The sequence below is a fragment of the Alligator sinensis genome, unplaced genomic scaffold (assembly GCF_000455745.1).
Source record: "Alligator sinensis unplaced genomic scaffold, ASM45574v1 scaffold962_1, whole genome shotgun sequence".
In the NCBI taxonomy this organism is placed as follows: domain Eukaryota; kingdom Metazoa; phylum Chordata; order Crocodylia; family Alligatoridae; genus Alligator; species Alligator sinensis.
In genome coordinates this window covers 829,706-835,732 of record NW_005842404.1, presented here as the reverse complement: position 1 = coordinate 835,732, position 6,027 = coordinate 829,706, and positions in this window count along the sequence as shown.

The following is a 6,027-nucleotide window of genomic DNA, read 5'->3' as shown; positions in this document are numbered from 1 at the left end:
CACCCAAGCTCTTTATACGGCTAGCAAGCCAATTGCTAGCCGCCACGTGTGCATAATTTAACACAAGCCAATAATGGGGATCGAATTAAAATACAAATGGCGGGAACTCCTTTGCACCGTGCATCTCTGAGATGCAAAAGAAATGCACCATGCAAAGAAGGCTACAAATTTGGCGGGACAATTCTCCGTTGCACCGGAGTTCTTCTCTGTAGCAGAGACCTCCACCGTGCAAAGAAGCTGCAATTTAGCGGGAACATAATTTAGCAGTGCCAAAACACACACAAACAAAAACTCACAACTTTGGGTTGTGACATTACTGATTTGGTGGCCTATAATACATCTCCACCACTCTATCAGTGCTGCATCTTTCACCTTTCATCTTCACCTGAATGCATTCTGCATTGCTGCCTTCTTCCTCTTGAACCAGGAAACAAGTGTACGTGTTTTTGACATATAAGGCAATACCACCACCTTTTCTCCCAACCCTGTCCCTCTGAAACAGCGTGTAACCCTTGATGTTCACATTCCAGTCATAAGAGCTGTCCCACCAGGTCTCTGTGATGCCAATCAGTTAATAGTTCTTTTCACAAGGTGCCTCATCCAGCTCATCTTTATTCCCCATATTTCTCACATTTGTATAGATGCATCACACACACATCTTGCATTTTGACCTACATGCTTTTCTTTTGCACCACTTGTTGCAGTCCTGTAGCTCTGTGGTCCTTTCCCAGAGTTAAGTTGCTTCTTTGAGTCCTTTCCTCTCTGGACTTCATGGACTGTTGCTGGAGGGTTTGGATCACCATCCCCTGTGGAACCTAGTTTAAACTAAAGCCCTCCTTAAGAGGTTGGCCAGATGATGCCCAAAGATGCTCTTTACTGTTCTTGTCAGAGAGATCCTATCTTTTGATAGCAGTCCTCCTCCCCAGAACATCTACCCACTATTGAAGAAGCCAGATCCTTCACATCAACACCACAATCTCAGCCACACATTCCCTTCCAGAATACAGTGGTCTCTGCCAGGGTTGGAATTGCACTTTGACTCTTGGAGAAGGTGGGGAGGGTCTGGAAAAAAAATTAAACCAGTTCATTGACTAACAAGTCCACCTAGGTGAAGGAGCAATCTGATTGGAGAGCCCCTCCCCCCAAATCCAGATGACAAATTGGTGCCTCTGTCCCCCACCATCTGACACCTGAACTGCTTATCCCAGAGCAACTGCTCTCTGCTTACTGCTCAGCTTACTTCAGGATCTAGGCTAGAACCCAGAAGCCCCTTGTCTAGAGCAGCATTTATCTCACTGAGTCCCTTGCTACATGTTACATGTTTTTTTTAATGCAGTTCACTGGTTGATCATGCAATACGTTTCCTGGCCACACGTGCAAAGTAATTATCACATAATAAAAATAACTATTCAGTTATTAAAAGAGCCAACCAGCTATAAAGTAATGCTTGAAAATGTGTAACAACTCTATAGCTCTGGTTTCTATCCAGCTTTAATTTGAATGTGCAACAGGGCCTTGAGATGCACACCATTTATCTTCTGTTAAATAGAAAAACTTTGAAACTATATATATTTCTCTACAAACAAAGTTATATTTCCTCATGGTAGTAGTTGAGACTAATTCTGGGGCTGCTTGTTTACTGCACTTTCTTTACTTCTCCTAATAATTTATTTTAAAGAAGAAATTAGACCCGGGATACCTTAAATGACATTTTCCAATAAAGATCATGTGCCATGTTAGGAGAGGTAGTAATCTTTTCATTGTAATTGTGCTCTGTTACATTTTTAATTAAACTTCCTGAATATGAGACAGTTAACGCTAACACAGAGGTCTGTTCCTGAGTCTGACAATGACCTGCCTTAAGAGTTGATTTGCAGCTAGTCTTTTCTTCTCCCCACATTCATCTTTCAAATGTGGAGGAGGAACTTCACCATCCTGTCAAGCACTTTGGAACTCTGTAAATGAAAGGAGTATGTAGCAGATAAGTGCTATTATTTCTACTTGTATTTTTTTCCTTACCTTTATTAATGAGTAATTCAGTATGGTGAGGTCTAGTATTCTTTTCACTTTCCCATTTTGAGTTATTCACAGAAAAACACAGAGAATCTGCTAACTAGCCTCTTCCATCATTCATTCCTGTGAGGCAGGTTTGGGTAGGAATACAGGTATGAAGGCACTGTTTGCAATGGTGAGTTAGTTTATATCTGTCTTGTAAATGAAGAGGACTACCTTGCATTGTCATTACAAATCCCCACTGCTTAGTAATGCTTCAAGTGCCTCCCCGGTCGGCAAGATCAGCTGTGGGGGACCCCCCTCTCCCCCCCTGGGTTGCTGACTGGTTGCTGGGGAGCACATGCCCCCCCTCACTAAGGTGGCACCAGTTGCCCATGGTACCATTCTTGTATTTTTGTATGTTGGCACGCTAGAAAGTTTACCACTGAGTACCTCAGCTCCCTATCTTTTGGTTCATCGTAATGCTGCTTTATTCTGTTGCTGGTTTCAGAACTCAAGACCAGATCATCTGCATAAAGAAAATGTGTTGTAGGGGTTTACTACCCCCCCCCCATCCTTACCCAGTTATGAAACCATGCTGGCTCTTTTGTACCTTATTCTGTAGAAGGGATCAGTCAGCATATACATTTTATGTAGTTCAAGTTTTCATGGCCAGCTTTGAAGTCTGCATTCAAGCATACCCCCTGCTTATAGTAATAGTTGTGAAACAAGATGATAATGAAGATATATACTAGTGATGGTGCAGCTGTGATGGCCCAGGGAATATTCAAGAAGCAAGATCAGTTTTGCAATATTTTTATTGGACCTTTCTGTGCCTTGATCTCCCATCTACATCTCCCCCTGCCTCCTAGGGATATTGAGAAGATTGATATACCAAAGTTTCTAAGATGCCCTTGTTCTATAGTAACAGGGTCTGATACTAAGCTAAAATAGAGTAATATTGAAATTATGACCCTAACCCCATAACTAGTGACCTACCAAATTGGTCATTTCATGGATTTCATGAAATTTGGTCAATGCCTGCAAAATCTGCAGGGCAAAAAAAAAACGTACACAAAATAAAACGCCAGCTCCCCAAAGGCAATGCTGCAGCAGCCCACCAGGGTGGGGAAGGGAGAAGAAGGGGCTGCCCACTCAAGTGACTGCTGGCAAGATGGCTGCTGCCCCCCCATCCCTTGCTGCTGGTTGGCTATGAGGGCTGCCTGCCATATGGCCCTGCCCCTCTCCAATCCATGGTGAGGGGTGGGTCTGCATGATGGACAGCCCTTGCTGTCAATCAGCAGTGAGGGCCAGGGCAACATGACAGCCCGCCCTTGCAGCCAGTCAGTGACAAGGGGTGGGGCCACTGGGGCCTGTTGCCCAATCAGAAGCATGGGGGAGGTGCCATGCTCCACCTGAAAATGGCTATTGGGCCCTGCATTCTGCCTGCAAAAGCAGTAGGTAGCTGCCGCAAATTAGTTAGGTCCCTACCCATAACCAAAAAAAATCTATATAAGACTATAAAGCTTTTTTCTTAATTTGTCCTATCATACATGCAGGCATTTAGGATGTTAGTACCAAGAGGAGATTATTTAATACTTTTAAACCAATTGAAATGTAGAGAAAAAGCTAAGTTAAGGTGTGCAAGGTACCAAGTTACACTGTATTCTTGCTCTGACATAAGAGCACCTAAAATTTCATTGACTGCACTAAGATGCTCATCCCTGTACACTCTGTCTCTTCTATATGCATTGATGACTTGATTTACTAATGGCTAATACAAACCTGTTATAGTATATTATGTATATGTACTCTGGGACCTTTTAATGAGCTTCATTGTCCTCATAGACTGTAATTGCTTCCATAGTCTTGAATTAAGGTTTGGTTAATGGACTCTAATCTGTCAGTTCTTAACTTCTTAGGAAATTGGTTATTGACATAATGAAGAAATGATTTGAGTGCATCATTCCAGTCCATATTTGGGAACACCTTAATCAGCCAGGGCTGACCCTAATAATTAATAGACTTGAACACTGCATGAGGCTGAAGGTTAAATACTGTCTGCACCTGAGACTTGATCATTATGATAGTGTGTTTATAATAATTTTCTTTAAGCCACTGCAGCTTTAATTATTCTTGTTTAAAACCTTTTCCTCAGTCCATACATTGTTTTTTAGTTTTGCTCTGCCTCTTGCCAGTCTCTTCTTTCTGTTTTGTTTGGGTCTTAACTGGTGGGGTAGGGGATCTTCTGTCTTCCTGTGTACAACCGCTGGCTGCACAAGAATTCTGGAACCAAGCTGAAGGCAAAGCCCTGCTCACTTCCTCTCTGCTGCTTGAAGAATTCACTCCAAAAATGACCAGTATTGTCCTGACTACCTTGGTTTTGTGTCTTCCCCATGTGGCAAGAAGAAAATATGTCAGCTTTTCTTCTTGATGAACACTAACATCTTTTCTCTCGTATTAATCATGAAACTTTACAGCTAATATTTAACAGAAGTCTGGTGGTTCTGCTTCCTTTGACTTCAGGGCTTATTTAGCCTGCAGGTAAAATTTTCAAAAGCAGTTAAGTGACTTAAGAGCCGAAGGCCCATTTTCAGAAGTTACTTTGGCACTTTGTAACATCATATTGCATATTGTATTGTCGTATTGACTTCCCAGGGACCTAAGTCAATTGTGAAAGTGGGATTTAGGCTCCTAAGTCGTGGAGGGCCAGGTCTACAAAGGGATTTAGACGCATCACCTTGCATCTCTGCATCTGACTTTTAGGCACCTGGCTCCTGGAATCAAATTCACAACCTTGAAATAGTCACCTATGTCCCCTATGCAAGGTCTGGGGAGATTTGGGTGCCTAGGAAGGGGTTCCCAACAGCCAGTTAATTGAGTGGGGATTGGGCAGGTGCCTTGGGTAGCTGATAGGAAAGGCTGAAGAGAAGTTTGTGTCTGACAAGCCCAGAGATTAGAATATTTACCCAGGAAGTGGGAGACCTCGGATAAATGCACTTGTTGGTCTGAGACAAGTTCAAACCCACATCTTGTACTTGCCAGGAGAGTGCCCTAACCACCAGGCTCTGGCTTAGAAAGCAGGGGAGATACCAACATCCCTTGTTGAAGCTGGGTAACTGGGCAGAAGGAAATGCAAGAGTCATAGGGTCAGATGAAGAGCAAGCAAGAGGGAGCCTGATGCTGTAGTCCAGTCCACTCACCCGACAGGATACCTGGATTCTGGTCCAGCTCCCAGGACTGCTTATGTACTTTAAATTTAACAGTCATTGGATAAAAAGCAGAAGCAGAATTGGAATACAGGCTGTACATGACTGTAAATATTGGAACCATACAAGCGTGTATGGAAAAGTCTATGTGCCATTGCATTGAATTTAACCAACATTACTGTTTCATTTGGCCTCCAACATTCACGGACTTTTAAAGAGAAGACTTCAGAGCATGGGACTGGGAGTCAGGACTGATGTCTTAGTAGAGGCTCTCCTAGTGCCTCACTGTGACCTTGAACAAGTTACTGACAAAGTAGTTCCTCTTTCACAGCAGGGATGTAGAGGGTGGTTTAATTAGAACCTGTGCTAAGGTTGATCATTTCTCTTGATGTGATAGAAGTTGGAGAGCATACAGGGACTTCTATACTTATACCTACTTATGTACTTCTCTACTTGTGCCCAGGTCTATTTTTCACCACTGTCATCCAAAGCAGACTTACTTGGAGAAAAAATAATTGCATGATTGATTTTTCTTTTTTTCCCCTCAGCAGCTCAAGATAAAACAGGGCATGCAAAGGTCATATTATGTAAGTCTGAAGACTGAGAATATGTAACTAGTCCCTGATTATGCTTGTAAGAATACATTTCTACTCAAGCTGCAGATGTTTCATCATATATCATCATCTAGCTCCACCAAGTGTTGAGATTAATCTTCCTGTATAGAAGAGGGAAGAAGGTATTTCTTTTTCTCTAACCCTTTTCCATAGCAACTGGCTAATAACAAATAATCTGCTTTAAAAAAAATCTCTAAATGTTTTAAAAATAT